This window comes from Oncorhynchus keta, chromosome 11 (assembly GCF_023373465.1).
Source record: "Oncorhynchus keta strain PuntledgeMale-10-30-2019 chromosome 11, Oket_V2, whole genome shotgun sequence".
Taxonomy (NCBI): Eukaryota; Metazoa; Chordata; class Actinopteri; order Salmoniformes; family Salmonidae; genus Oncorhynchus; species Oncorhynchus keta.
Genome location: NC_068431.1, coordinates 32,231,166 through 32,246,800, shown reverse-complemented (window position 1 = coordinate 32,246,800; position 15,635 = coordinate 32,231,166). Strand labels below are relative to the sequence as shown.

Below are 15,635 nucleotides of genomic sequence, written 5' to 3'. Positions count from 1 at the left end.
AGGAGCATATACCCACATGCCATCTTCTCATTGGTTTTAGGAGCATATACCCACATGCCATCTTGTCATTGGTTTTAGGAGCATATACCCACATGCCATCTTGTCATTGGTTTTAGGAGCATATACCCACATGCCATCTTCTCATTGGTTTTAGGAGCATATACCCACATGCCATCTTCTCACTCGTTTTAGGAGCATATACCCACGTGCCATCTTCTAATTTGTTTTTAGGAGCATATACCCACATGCCATCTTCTCATTGGTTTTAGGAGCATATACCCACATGCCATCTTCTCATTGGTTTTAGGAGCATATACCCACGTGCCATCTTCTAATTTGTTTTTAGGAGCATATACCCAAATGCCATCTTCTCATTGGTTTTAGGAGCATATACCCACGTGCCATCTTCTCATTGGTTTTAGGAGCATATACCCACGTGCCATCTTCTCATTTGTTTTTAGGAGCATATACCCACATGCCATCTTCTCATTGGTTTTAGGAGCATATACCCACATGCCATCTTCTCATTGGTTTTAGGAGCATATACCCACATGCCATCTTCTCATTGGTTTTAGGAGCATATACCCACGTGCCATCTTCTCATTTGTTTTTAGGAGCATATACCCACATGCCATCTTCTCATTGGTTTTAGGAGCATATACCCACATGCCATCCTCTCATTGGTTTTAGGAGCATATACCCATGTGCCATCTTCTAATTTGTTTTTAGGAGCATATACCCAAATGCCATCTTCTCATTGGTTTTAGGAGCATATACCCACATGCCATCTTCTCATTGGTTTTAGGAGCATATACCCACATGCCATCTTGTCATTGGTTTTAGGAGCATATACCCACATGCCATCTTGTCATTGGTTTTAGGAGCATATACCCACATGCCATCTTGTCATTGGTTTTAGGAGCATATACCCACATGCCATCTTCTCATTGGTTTTAGGAGCATATACCCACATGCCATCCTCTCATTGGTTTTAGGAGCATATACCCACATGCCATCTTCTCATTGGTTTTAGGAGCATATACCCACATGCCATCTTCTCATTGGTTTTAGGAGCATATACCCACATGCCATCTTCTCATTGGTTTTAGGAGCATATACCCACATGCCATCTTCTCATTGGTTTTAGGAGCATATACCCACATGCCATCTTCTCATTCGTTTTAGGAGCATATACCCACGTGCCATCTTCTCATTCGTTTTAGGAGCATATACCCACGTGCCATCTTCTAATTTGTTTTTAGGAGCATATACCCACATGCCATCTTCTCACTCGTTTTAGGAGCATATACCCACATGCCATCTTCTCATTGGTTTTAGGAGCATATACCCACATGCCATCTTCTCATTGGTTTTAGGAGCATATACCCACATGCCATCTTCTCATTCGTTTTAGGAGCATATACCCACGTGCCATCTTCTCATTGGTTTTTAGGAGCATATACCCATGTGCCACCTTCTCATTCGTTTTAGGAGCATATACCCACGTGCCATCTTCTCATTGGTTTTTAGGAGCATATACCCATGTGCCATCTTCTCATTTGTTTTTAGGAGCATATACCCACATGCCATCTTCTCATTGGTTTTAGGAGCATATACCCACATGCCATCTTCTCATTGGTTTTTAGGAGCATATACCCACATGCCATCTTCTCATTCGTTTTAGGAGCATATACCCACATGCCATCTTGTCATTGGTTTTAGGAGCATATACCCACATGCCATCTTCTCATTGGTTTTAGGAGCATATACCCACATGCCATCTTCTCATTGGTTTTAGGAGCATATACCCACATGCCATCTTCTCATTCGTTTTAGGAGCATATACCCACATGCCATCTTGTCATTGGTTTTAGGAGCATATACCCACATGCCATCTTCTCATTGGTTTTAGGAGCATATACCCACATGCCATCCTCTCATTGGTTTTAGGAGCATATACCCACATGCCATCTTCTCATTGGTTTTAGGAGCATATACCCACATGCCATCTTCTCATTGGTTTTAGGAGCATATACCCACATGCCATCTTCTCATTGGTTTTAGCAGCATATACCCACATGCCATCTTCTCATTCGTTTTAGGAGCATATACCCACATGCCATCTTGTCATTGGTTTTAGGAGCATATACCCACCCACATGCCATCTTCTCATTGGTTTTAGGAGCATATACCCACATGCCATCCTCTCATTGGTTTTAGGAGCATATACCCACGTGCCATCTTCTCATTGGTTTTAGGAGCATATACCCACATGCCATCTTCTCATTGGTTTTAGGAGCATATACCCACATGCCATCTTCTCATTGGTTTTAGGAGCATATACCCATGTGCCATCTTCTCATTCGTTTTAGGAGCATATACCCACGTGCCATCTTCTCATTGGTTTTTAGGAGCATATACCCATGTGCCACCTTCTCATTCGTTTTAGGAGCATATACCCACGTGCCATCTTCTCATTGGTTTTTAGGAGCATATACCCATGTGCCATCTTCTCATTTGTTTTTAGGAGCATATACCCACATGCCATCTTCTCATTGGTTTTAGGAGCATATACCCACGTGCCATCTTCTCATTCGTTTTAGGAGCATATACCCACGTGCCATCTTCTCATTGGTTTTTAGGAGCATATACCCATGTGCCATCTTCTCATTTGTTTTTAGGAGCATATACCCACATGCCATCTTCTCATTCGTTTTAGGAGCATATACCCACATGCCATCTTGTCATTGGTTTTAGGAGCATATACCCACATGCCATCTTCTCATTGGTTTTAGGAGCATATACCCACATGCCATCCTCTCATTGGTTTTAGGAGCATATACCCACATGCCATCTTCTCATTGGTTTTAGGAGCATATACCCACATTCCATCTTCTCATTGGTTTTTAGGAGCATATACCCACATGCCATCTTCTCATTCGTTTTAGGAGCATATACCCACATGCCATCTTGTCATTGGTTTTAGGAGCATATACCCACATGCCATCTTCTCATTGGTTTTAGGAGCATATACCCACATGCCATCTTCTCATTGGTTTTAGGAGCATATACCCACATGCCATCTTCTCATTCGTTTTAGGAGCATATACCCACATGCCATCTTGTCATTGGTTTTAGGAGCATATACCCACATGCCATCTTCTCATTGGTTTTAGGAGCATATACCCACATGCCATCCTCTCATTGGTTTTAGGAGCATATACCCACATGCCATCTTCTCATTGGTTTTAGGAGCATATACCCACATGCCATCTTCTCATTGGTTTTAGGAGCATATACCCACATGCCATCTTCTCATTGGTTTTAGCAGCATATACCCACATGCCATCTTCTCATTCGTTTTAGGAGCATATACCCACATGCCATCTTGTCATTGGTTTTAGGAGCATATACCCACATGCCATCTTCTCATTGGTTTTAGGAGCATATACCCACATGCCATCCTCTCATTGGTTTTAGGAGCATATACCCACGTGCCATCTTCTCATTGGTTTTAGGAGCATATACCCACATGCCATCTTCTCATTGGTTTTAGGAGCATATACCCACATGCCATCTTCTCATTGGTTTTAGGAGCATATACCCATGTGCCATCTTCTCATTCGTTTTAGGAGCATATACCCACGTGCCATCTTCTCATTGGTTTTTAGGAGCATATACCCATGTGCCACCTTCTCATTCGTTTTAGGAGCATATACCCACGTGCCATCTTCTCATTGGTTTTTAGGAGCATATACCCATGTGCCATCTTCTCATTTGTTTTTAGGAGCATATACCCACATGCCATCTTCTCATTGGTTTTAGGAGCATATACCCACGTGCCATCTTCTCATTCGTTTTAGGAGCATATACCCACGTGCCATCTTCTCATTGGTTTTTAGGAGCATATACCCATGTGCCATCTTCTCATTTGTTTTTAGGAGCATATACCCACATGCCATCTTCTCATTCGTTTTAGGAGCATATACCCACATGCCATCTTGTCATTGGTTTTAGGAGCATATACCCACATGCCATCTTCTCATTGGTTTTAGGAGCATATACCCACATGCCATCCTCTCATTGGTTTTAGGAGCATATACCCACATGCCATCTTCTCATTGGTTTTAGGAGCATATACCCACATTCCATCTTCTCATTCGTTTTAGGAGCATATACCCACATGCCATCTTGTCATTGGTTTTAGGAGCATATACCCACGTGCCATCTTCTCATTGGTTTTAGGAGCATATACCCACATGCCATCCTCTCATTGGTTTTAGGAGCATATACCCACATGCCATCTTCTCATTGGTTTTAGGAGCATATACCCACATTCCATCTTCTCATTCGTTTTAGGAGCATATACCCACATGCCATCTTGTCATTGGTTTTAGGAGCATATACCCACATGCCATCTTCTCATTGGTTTTAGGAGCATATACCCACATGCCATCCTCTCATTGGTTTTAGGAGCATATACCCACATGCCATCTTCTCATTGGTTTTAGGAGCATATACCCACGTGCCATCTTCTCATTCGTTTTAGGAGCATATACCCACGTGCCATCTTCTCATTGGTTTTAGGAGCATATACCCACATGCCATCTTCTCATTGGTTTTAGGAGCATATACCCACATACCATCTTCTCATTGGTTTTAGGAGCATATACCCACATGCCATCTTCTCATTGGTTTTAGGAGCATATACCCACATGCCATCTTCTCATTGGTTTTAGGAGCATATACCCACATTCCATCTTCTCATTCGTTTTAGGAGCATATACCCACATGCCATCTTGTCATTGGTTTTAGGAGCATATACCCACATGCCATCTTCTCATTGGTTTTAGGAGCATATACCCACATGCCATCCTCTCATTGGTTTTAGGAGCATATACCCACATACCATCTTCTCATTGGTTTTAGGAGCATATACCCACATGCCATCTTCTCATTGGTTTTAGGAGCATATACCCACATGCCATCTTCTCATTGGTTTTAGGAGCATATACCCACATGCCATCTTCTCATTGGTTTTAGGAGCATATACCCATGTGCCATCTTCCAATTTGTTTTTAGGAGCATATACCCACATGCCATCTTCTCATTGGTTTTAGGAGCATATACCCACATGCCATCTTCTCATTGGTTTTAGGAGCATATACCCACGTGCCATCTTCTCATTCGTTTTAGGAGCATATACCCACGTGCCATCTTCTAATTTGTTTTTAGGAGCATATACCCACATGCCATCTTCTCACTCGTTTTAGGAGCATATACCCACATGCCATCTTCTCATTGGTTTTAGGAGCATATACCCACATGCCATCTTCTCATTGGTTTTAGGAGCATATACCCACATGCCATCTTCTCATTCGTTTTAGGAGCATATACCCACGTGCCATCTTCTCATTGGTTTTTAGGAGCATATACCCATGTGCCACCTTCTCATTCGTTTTAGGAGCATATACCCACGTGCCATCTTCTCATTGGTTTTTAGGAGCATATACCCATGTGCCATCTTCTCATTTGTTTTTAGGAGCATATACCCACATGCCATCTTCTCATTCGTTTTAGGAGCATATACCCACGTGCCATCTTCTCATTGGTTTTAGGAGCATATACCCACATGCCATCTTCTCATTGGTTTTAGGAGCATATACCCACATGCCATCTTCTCATTGGTTTTAGGAGCATATACCCACATGCCATCTTGTCATTGGTTTTAGGAGCATATACCCACATGCCATCTTGTCATTGGTTTTAGGAGCATATACCCACATGCCATCCTCTCATTGGTTTTAGGAGCATATACCCACATGCCATCTTCTCATTGGTTTTAGGAGCATATACCCACATGCCATCTTCTCATTGGTTTTAGGAGCATATACCCACATGCCATCTTCTCATTGGTTTTAGGAGCATATACCCATGTGCCATCTTCTAATTTGTTTTTAGGAGCATATACCCACATGCCATCTTCTCATTGGTTTTAGGAGCATATACCCACATGCCATCTTGTCATTGGTTTTAGGAGCATATACCCACATGCCATCTTCTCATTGGTTTTAGGAGCATATACCCACATGCCATCCTCTCATTGGTTTTAGGAGCATATACCCACATGCCATCTTCTCATTGGTTTTAGGAGCATATACCCACATGCCATCTTCTCATTGGTTTTAGGAGCATATACCCACATGCCATCTTCTCATTGGTTTTAGGAGCATATACCCATGTGCCATCTTCTAATTTGTTTTTAGGAGCATATACCCACATGCCATCTTCTCATTGGTTTTAGGAGCATATACCCACATGCCATCTTCTCATTGGTTTTAGGAGCATATACCCACATGCCATCTTCTCATTCGTTTTAGGAGCATATACCCACGTGCCATCTTCTAATTTGTTTTTAGGAGCATATACCCACATGCCATCTTCTCACTCGTTTTAGGAGCATATACCCACATGCCATCTTCTCATTGGTTTTAGGAGCATATACCCACATGCCATCTTCTCATTGGTTTTAGGAGCATATACCCACATGCCATCTTCTCATTCGTTTTAGGAGCATATACCCACGTGCCATCTTCTCATTGGTTTTTAGGAGCATATACCCATGTGCCACCTTCTCATTCGTTTTAGGAGCATATACCCACGTGCCATCTTCTCATTGGTTTTTAGGAGCATATACCCATGTGCCATCTTCTCATTTGTTTTTAGGAGCATATACCCACGTGGGTGATTTAAAGATGAACTGAGGTCCACACTCAGCTCATCGTTGTAGTAATGCACAGTAAAGTTGGTGGCCAGCCACCATATAAAGTCCAAAGAAGAAAAAGTAGCCTGAAGGAAGGAGGAGAGATGTCACATCTGTAGCAGACCTTTGCTCATGGTAGAGTTTCCTCCCTCCACCATTCAGATGACAGCATCTCTGCAGCCTATTGGTTATCATGCTGAGCTTTCTCATCACATACACAAACTAATGAGTTTGTCTGTGTTAGGAATTAAATGTCCATTCCTATGAGCTGTTTTGTTGACCACACACACACACACACACACACACACACACACACACACACACACACACACACACACACACACACACACACACACACACACACACACACACACACACACACACACACACACACACGTGAGAGTTCACGTGAGAAAGAATGTTTGTTTTTAATGGATATTTTGACAGTCAGTGATCTCTTACTCACAGCTATCTCTCTAAAGGGATGCTGTGATATTTTGAGATTTAGGTAATTTTTCTACTTACCAGAGTCAGATAAACTGCATGCAGTTTGGAGATGATTGAAGTTAGCATATCGTTATCTTATTGCAATTGATGAAAGTACAGTATCCAGCTCCTCTCAAAAGCAGAAAATAGACCTAACGACTCCAAGGCTGGGTGGTTGGTCAGATATAATCTTACGAAGCTATACATAGTCATTTATATTTTTTTATATGTTTGTTAATTTTACTGCTAATCATAAGAAACAAGATTCTATCCACTTCCTCATTCTTTGTCCCGTTAGAGATCTCAATGGCGCTGCCTTCAATCATCTCCAAACTGCACGCAGAAACATAACATTGGTATCCATGAGTTCGTCTGACTCTGGGTACTGTAAGCAGAAAAATAACCTAAATATCGAGATCTCGCAGTATCACTTTAAATGGTTGGGGAGATTGCCTTGAATGTTTGTTTGTTTGTCACTAAACTCCAAGGGTGTTTTTTTGATGTTGTATTTATCAGGAACCCCATTATCTGCTGTAGCAGCTACTCTTCCTGGGGTCCAAAAAGGGCTAAAATAATTACACAGCAAGTGAAGTAGATAATAAACTAAAGTGAAATAAACAATCAAAATGAACAGTAAACATTACACTCACAGAAGTACAAAAGGCAAAAGTACAAAAGGAAAAATAAACATAAAAATGGGTTGAATTTAAAATAGTGTTTGTTCTTCACTGGTTGCCCTTTTCTTGTGGCAACAGGTCCCAAATCTTGCTGCTGTGATGGAATACTGTGGTACTTCACCCAGTAGATATGGGATATTATCAAAATGGGGTTTGTTTTCATTCTTTGTGGATCTGTGTAATCTGAGGGAAATATGTGTCTCTAATATGGTCATATATTTGACAGGAGGTTAGGAAGTGCAGCTCAGTTTCCACCTCATTTTGTGGGCAGTGTGCACATAGCCTGTCTTCTCTTAAGAGCCAGGTCTGCCTTCGCTGGCCTTTCTCAATAGCAAGGCTATGCTCACTGAGTCTGTACATAGTCAAAGCTTTCCTTGTGTTTGGGTCAGTCACAGTGGTCAGGTATTCTGACGTTTTATGTTGCTTCCTTTTAGGTTGTTGTAGAATTTAACGTCTCTTTTCTGGATTTTGCTAATTAGTGGGTATTGGCCTAATTCTGCTCTGCATGCATTATTTGGTGTTTTACGTTGTACACGGAGGATATCTTTGCAGAATTCTGCATGCAGTCTCAATTTGGTGTTTGTCCCATTTTGTGAATTCTTGGTTGGTGAGTGGACCCCAGACCTCACAACCATAAAGGGTAATGGGTTCAAAAACGGATTCTCTCTCTCTCCTTCACTCTTTCCTTTTCTGTCTCTCTTTCGCTCTCTCCTCCCCCCTCTCCCTGCTCTAGTCTGTGTGGTGTCTGGCCACCTTGTGTCACCCCTCTCTCTGCTCTAGTCTGTGTGGCGTCTGGCCACCTTGTGTCACCCCTCTCTCTGCTCTAGTCTGTGTGGCGTCTGGCCACCTTGTGTCACCCCTCTCTCTGCTCTAGTCTGTGTGGCGTCTGGCCACCTTGTGTCACCCCTCTCTCTGCTCTAGTCTGTGTGGCGTCTGGCCACCTTGTGTCACCCCTCTCTCTGCTCTAGTCTGTGTGGCGTCTGGCCACCTTGTGTCACCCTTCTCTCTGCTCTAGTCTGTGTGGCATCTGGCCACCTTGTGTCACCCCTCTCTCTGCTCTAGTCTGTGTGGCGTCTGGCCACCTTGTGTCACCCCTCTCTCTGCTCTAGTCTGTGTGGCGTCTGGCCACCTTGTGTCACCCCTCTCTCTGCTCTAGTCTGTGTGGCGTCTGGCCACCTTGTGTCACCCCTCTCTCTGCTCTAGTCTGTGTGGCGTCTGGCCACCTTGTGTCACCCCTCTCTCTGCTCTAGTCTGTGTGGCGTCTGGCCACCTTGTGTCACCCCTCTCTCTGCTCTAGTCTGTGTGGTGTCTGGCCACCTTGTGTCACCCCTCTCTCTGCTCTAGTCTGTGTGGTGTCTGGCCACCTTGTGTCACCCCTCTCTCTGCTCTAGTCTGTGTGGCGTCTGGCCACCTTGTGTCACCCCTCTCTCTGCTCTAGTCTGTGTGGCGTCTGGCCACCTTGTGTCACCCCTCTCTCTGCTCTAGTCTGTGTGGCGTCTGGCCACCTTGTGTCACCCCTCTCTCTGCTCTAGTCTGTGTGGCGTCTGGCCACCTTGTGTCACCCCTCTCTCTGCTCTAGTCTGTGTGGCGTCTGGCCACCTTGTGTCACCCCTCTCTCTGCTCTAGTCTGTGTGGCGTCTGGCCACCTTGTGTCACCCCTCTCTCTGCTCTAGTCTGTGTGGTGTCTGGCCACCTTGTGTCACCCCTCTCTCTGCTCTAGTCTGTGTGGTGTCTGGCCACCTTGTGTCACCCCTCTCTCTGCTCTAGTCTGTGTGGTGTCTGGCCACCTTGTGTCACCCCTCTCTCTGCTCTAGTCTGTGTGGTGTCTGACCACCTTGTGTCACCCCTCTCTCTGCTCTAGTCTGTGTGGTGTCTGACCACCTTGTGTCACCCCTCTCTCTGCTCTAGTCTGTGTGGTGTCTGGCCACCTTGTGTCACCCCTCTCTCTGCTCTAGTCTGTGTGGTGTCTGGCCACCTTGTGTCACCCCTCTCTCTGCTCTAGTCTGTGTGGTGTCTGGCCACCTTGTGTCACCCCTCTCTCTGCTCTAGTCTGTGTGGTGTCTGGCCACCTTGTGTCACCCCTCTCTCTGCTCTAGTCTGTGTGGTGTCTGGCCACCTTGTGTCACCCCTCTCTCTGCTCTAGTCTGTGTGGTGTCTGGCCACCTTGTGTCACCCCTCTCTCTGCTCTAGTCTGTGTGGTGTCTGGCCACCTTGTGCCACCCCTCTCTCTGCTCTAGTCTGTGTGGTGTCTGGCCACCTTGTGTCACTGCGTTGTAATGTGGGGTTGTTTGGTCAAGGACGTCCCACAGCAGACTGATAACAAACAGAACATTGTCTGAAGTAGCAGAGCCATTGCCTGTCTGCCTGTCTGTCTGCCTGCTTGACTCCGCCCAGCATAGTCATCCCATCCCTAAGATACAAGGTCCATCCTCCACCAGGATAGCTATGCAGGACACAACCTAATGTAGTCTTGAATTACAAATCAAATGTAATGGTTAGAACAGTGTTTCAGTATGAGTCAAACAGACAGCCCCCAGCTGTACAGACACAGGACAAGAACAGCCTTACTCACAGGACACAGAGGTCACGGCTGTTTCGAACTCATGCTCACACACTCTCACTCATGTGCTACACACACACACACACTGATGTTTTCTGACAGTCAGTCTCGTATGGGTGAGCAGCAGAGCAGGCCTCTGAAACAGTTTGTCAAAGCAAACCCACATACTAATTGGAAAAATCCTCCTAAGGCTTGAAAGAAGTTTAAAACTGGGTCCAGCTCTTCAAATAACTTATGTGGCCTGTAGGGGCTGGACTATAACCCATGATCTCTGACCCCTGACCTGAGCAGTAAACAGGAGATACCACCCCAAAGTGGGGTGTTGGGAACAGGAGGGATGTTTTTAAAAGGGGATTTAATAGTTAGAATTACAGAAACCTTATTGTCCGTTCAATATGTCAAATGGTTGATGTGAATCATAGTGGAGGGGTTGTGATTTAGTGGATAAGCTCTGTGGATCATAGTGGAGGGGTTGTGATTTAGTGGATAAGCTCTGTGAATCATAGTGGAGGGGTTGTGATTTAGTGGATAAGCTCTGTGGATCATAGTGGAGGGGTTGTGATTTAGTGGATAAGCTCTGTGGATCATAGTGGAGGGGTTGTGATTTAGTGGATAAGCTCTGTGGATCATAGTGGAGGGGTTGTGATTTAGTGGATAAGCTCTGTGAATCATAGTGGAGGGGTTGTGATTTAGTGGATAAGCTCTGTGAATCATAGTGGAGGGGTTGTGATTTAGTGGATAAGCTCTGTGAATCATAGTGGAGGGGTTGTGATTTAGTGGATAAGCTCTGTGAATCATAGTGGAGGGGTTGTGATTTAGTGGATAAGCTCTGTGAATCATAGTGGAGGGGTTGTGATTTAGTGGATAAGCTCTGTGAATCATAGTGGAGGGGTTGTGATTTAGTGGATAAGCTCTGTGAATCATAGTGGAGGGGTTGTAATTTAGTGGATAAGCTCTGTGAATCATAGTGGAGGGGTTGTGATTTAGTGGATAAGCTCTGTGAATCATAGTGGAGGGGTTGTGATTTAGTGGATAAGCTCTGTGAATCATAGTGGAGGGGTTGTGATTTAGTGGATAAGCTATGTGAATCATAGTGGAGGGGTTGTGATTTAGTGGATAAGCTCTGTGAATCATAGTGGAGGGGTTGTGATTTAGTGGATAAGCTCTGTGAATCATAGTGGAGGGGTTGTGATTTAGTGGATAAGCTCTGTGAATCATAGTGGAGGGGTTGTGATTTAGTGGATAAGCTCTGTGAATCATAGTGGAGGGGTTGTGATTTAGTGGATAAGCTCTGTGAATCATAGTGGAGGGGTTGTGATTTAGTGGATAAGCTCTGTGAATCATAGTGGAGGGGTTGTGATTTAGTGGATAAGCTCTGTGAATCATAGTGGAGGGGTTGTAATTTAGTGGATAAGCTCTGTGAATCATAGTGGAGGGGTTGTGATTTAGTGGATAAGCTCTGTGGATCATAGTGGAGGGGTTGTAATTTAGTGGATAAGCTCTGTGAATCATAGTGGAGGGGTTGTGATTTAGTGGATAAGCTCTGTGAATCATAGTGGAGGGGTTGTGATTTAGTGGATAAGCTCTGTGAATCATAGTGGAGGGGTTGTGATTTAGTGGATAAGCTCTGTGAATCATAGTGGAGGGGTTGTGATTTAGTGGATAAGCTCTGTGGATCATAGTGGAGGGGTTGTGATTTAGTGGATAAGCTCTGTGAATCATAGTGGAGGGGTTGTGATTTAGTGGATAAGCTCTGTGGATCATAGTGGAGGGGTTGTGATTTAGTGGATAAGCTCTGTGGATCATAGTGGAGGGGTTGTGATTTAGTGGATAAGCTCTGTGGATCATAGTGGAGGGGTTGTGATTTAGTGGATAAGCTCTGTGAATCATAGTGGAGGGGTTGTGATTTAGTGGATAAGCTCTGTGAATCATAGTGGAGGGGTTGTAATTTGGTGGATAAACTCTGTGGATCATAGTGGAGGGGTTGTAATTTAGTGGATAAGCTCTGTGAATCATAGTGGAGGGGTTGTGATTTAGTGGATAAGCTCTGTGGATCATAGTGGAGGGGTTGTAATTTAGTGGATAAGCTCTGTGAATCATAGTGGAGGGGTTGTGATTTAGTGGATAAGCTCTGTGAATCATAGTGGAGGGGTTGTGATTTAGTGGATAAGCTCTGTGAATCATAGTGGAGGGGTTGTGATTTAGTGGATAAGCTCTGTGAATCATAGTGGAGGGGTTGTGATTTAGTGGATAAGCTCTGTGGATCATAGTGGAGGGGTTGTGATTTAGTGGATAAGCTCTGTGAATCATAGTGGAGGGGTTGTGATTTAGTGGATAAGCTCTGTGAATCATAGTGGAGGGGTTGTGATTTAGTGGATAAGCTCTGTGAATCATAGTGGAGGGGTTGTGATTTAGTGGATAAGCTCTGTGGATCATAGTGGAGGGGTTGTGATTTAGTGGATAAGCTCTGTGGATCATAGTGGAGGGGTTGTGATTTAGTGGATAAGCTCTGTGGATCATAGTGGAGGGGTTGTGATTTAGTGGATAAGCTCTGTGGATCATAGTGGAGGGGTTGTGATTTAGTGGATAAGCTCTGTGAATCATAGTGGAGGGGTTGTGATTTAGTGGATAAGCTCTGTGAATCATAGTGGAGGGGTTGTGATTTAGTGGATAAGCTCTGTGAATCATAGTGGAGGGGTTGTGATTTAGTGGATAAGCTCTGTGAATCATAGTGGAGGGGTTGTGATTTAGTGGATAAGCTCTGTGGATCATAGTGGAGGGGTTGTGATTTAGTGGATAAGCTCTGTGGATCATGATCCAGATAGGCCTGTTCTGGATACAGCATCCTGCATCCGGAAAACCCAGAAGTGACAGCTATCTTTATTGAAGGGGATCAAATGGTCAAATCTGGATGAAAAGTGAAAATGTTCTCTGCTATTGTAAACCAATATTGTGCCAAAATTGAACTGAGAACTTAAACCCTCTTCCCTTTTAACCTTAAAAAGCATATGCACACTATCACTTCACTATTTCATAACCTTTGACATTTACATACCTGTACACTACCACGTTGATGCTCAGTATATCAGCACTGTACCGTTCCTTCCCCTTAAGACTTGGTGTGGAGGTCTAGGAACCGGTAAGAGTAAGCAAGGCTCTTGACTGGATGCTGTGTGCTTGCTGTGCTGTGTGTTCCTGCCGTGCGGACGGTTGTGGGTCCCTCCTCGTAGACTCTGGTCTCTGCTGACCTTTCAGTGTTCATTCCCCTCCACTGGTCTGATGAGGGTGGAGAGGCAGAGCGCTGGCTGGGCAGGCAGAGAGCTGACAACGTGATAAGCCTGTCTATACATAATACATGAAGGGATCAGTTGGTTACTGCAGGCTTGGAAGAGGAGGGGTGGCGTTATCAGCTAGTGACTGGCCTTTCCATAAGCCATGTGCAAGTTTATTCATCTTGTTTTTGAGGTATGTGTGGGTGGGGGTCTTACCACTGTAATCACTGATGGGGGCGGGGGTCTAGCCACAGGATCACCGATGGGGGGGGTCTTACCACAGTAATCACTGATGGGGGGTCTTACCACAGTAATCACTGATGGGGGGGTCTTACCACAGTAATCACTGATGGGGGGGGTCTTACCACAGTAATCACTGATGGGGGGTCTTACCACAGTAATCACTGATGGGGGTCTTACCACAGTAATCACTGATGGGGGTCTTACCACAGTAATCACTGATGGGGGTCTTACCACAGTAATCACTGATGGGGGGTCTTACCACAGTAATCACTGATGGGGGGTCTTACCACAGTAATCACTGATGGGGGTCTTACCACAGTAATCACTGATGGGGGGTCTTACCACAGTAATCACTGATGGGGGGTCTTACCACAGTAATCACTGATGGGGGTCTTACCACAGTAATCACTGATGGGGGGTCTTACCACAGTAATCACTGATGGGGGGTCTTACCACAGTAATCACTGATGGGGGTCTTACCACAGTAATCACTGATGGGGGGTCTTACCACAGTAATCACTGATGGGGGGTCTTACCACAGTAATCACTGATGGGGGTCTTACCACAGTAATCACTGATGGGGGTCTTACCACAGTAATCACTGATGGGGGTCTTACCACAGTAATCACTGATGGGGGTCTTACCACAGTAATCACTGATGGGGGTCTTACCACAGTAATCACTGATGGGGGGGTCTTACCACAGTAATCACTGATGGGGGTCTTACCACAGTAATCACTGATGGGGGGGGTCTTACCACAGTAATCACTGATGGGGGGGGTCTTACCACAGTAATCACTGATGGGGGGGGTCTTACCACAGTAATCACTGATGGGGGGGGTCTTACCACAGTAATCACTGATGGGGGGGGTCTTACCACAGTAATCACTGATGGGGGGGGTCTTACCACAGTAATCACTGATGGGGGTCTTACCACAGTAATGGCCATCCGGCCACGAGGGTCTGCTCTGCCTTTGTTGATGGACTGAATACCTGCTTGGCCTCTCAGAGCTGTGGTATACTGCTGTTGATGATGATGTTGTTTTTGCTTTTTTTATTTTACCCCCTTTTTCTCCCCAATTTCGTGGTATCCAATTGTTAGTAGCTACTATCTTGTCTCATCGCTACAACTCCCCGTACGGGCTCGGGAGAGACGAAGGTTGAAAGTCATGCGTCCTCCGATACACAACCCAATCAAGCCGCACTGCTTCTTAACACAGCGCGCATCCAACCCGGAAGCCAGCCGCACCAATGTGTAGGAAACACCGTGCACCTGGCAACCTTGGTTAGCGTGCACTGCGCCCGGCCCGCCACGGGAGTCACTGGTGCGCGATGAGACAAGTATATCCCTACCGGCCAAACCCTCCCTAACCCGGACAATGCTAGGCCAATTGTGCGTCGCCACCTGGGAGGCCCTGCTTTTGCTTTTTTTTGATTGAATTAGTGAGATTAACCAACATTTGTTTAAGTTTTTTAGTTTTTTTCATACATCTAATTGACAGATGTCGGTTCAACGATTTAAATTAGATATAATAATTTATCACAGCTCAATGCACTGTTTCTCTAGAGACACATCAGATCAAGCCCGAACTGTGCGATGTACTAGGGGGTTGTAGTTTCTAACAGGACAATAT

At 44.9% G+C, this 15,635-nt stretch overlaps 1 protein-coding gene and 1 long non-coding RNA gene across 5 annotated transcripts in view; one reads left to right on the top strand and one right to left on the bottom strand.

Annotated features, from left to right (window-relative positions):
* LOC118390706 (active breakpoint cluster region-related protein-like) overlaps positions 1-15,635 on the top strand; it is a 315,098-nt gene that overhangs the window by 247,776 nt on the left and 51,687 nt on the right. The window lies entirely within an intron of this gene.
* LOC127906160 (uncharacterized) lies at positions 8,974-10,219 on the bottom strand. Its single transcript, XR_008060487.1, has 3 exons — positions 9,808-10,219; positions 9,573-9,713; positions 8,974-9,290 (listed from the first exon to the last, which is right to left on the bottom strand). It is a non-coding gene; the product is annotated as an uncharacterized LOC127906160 (long non-coding RNA).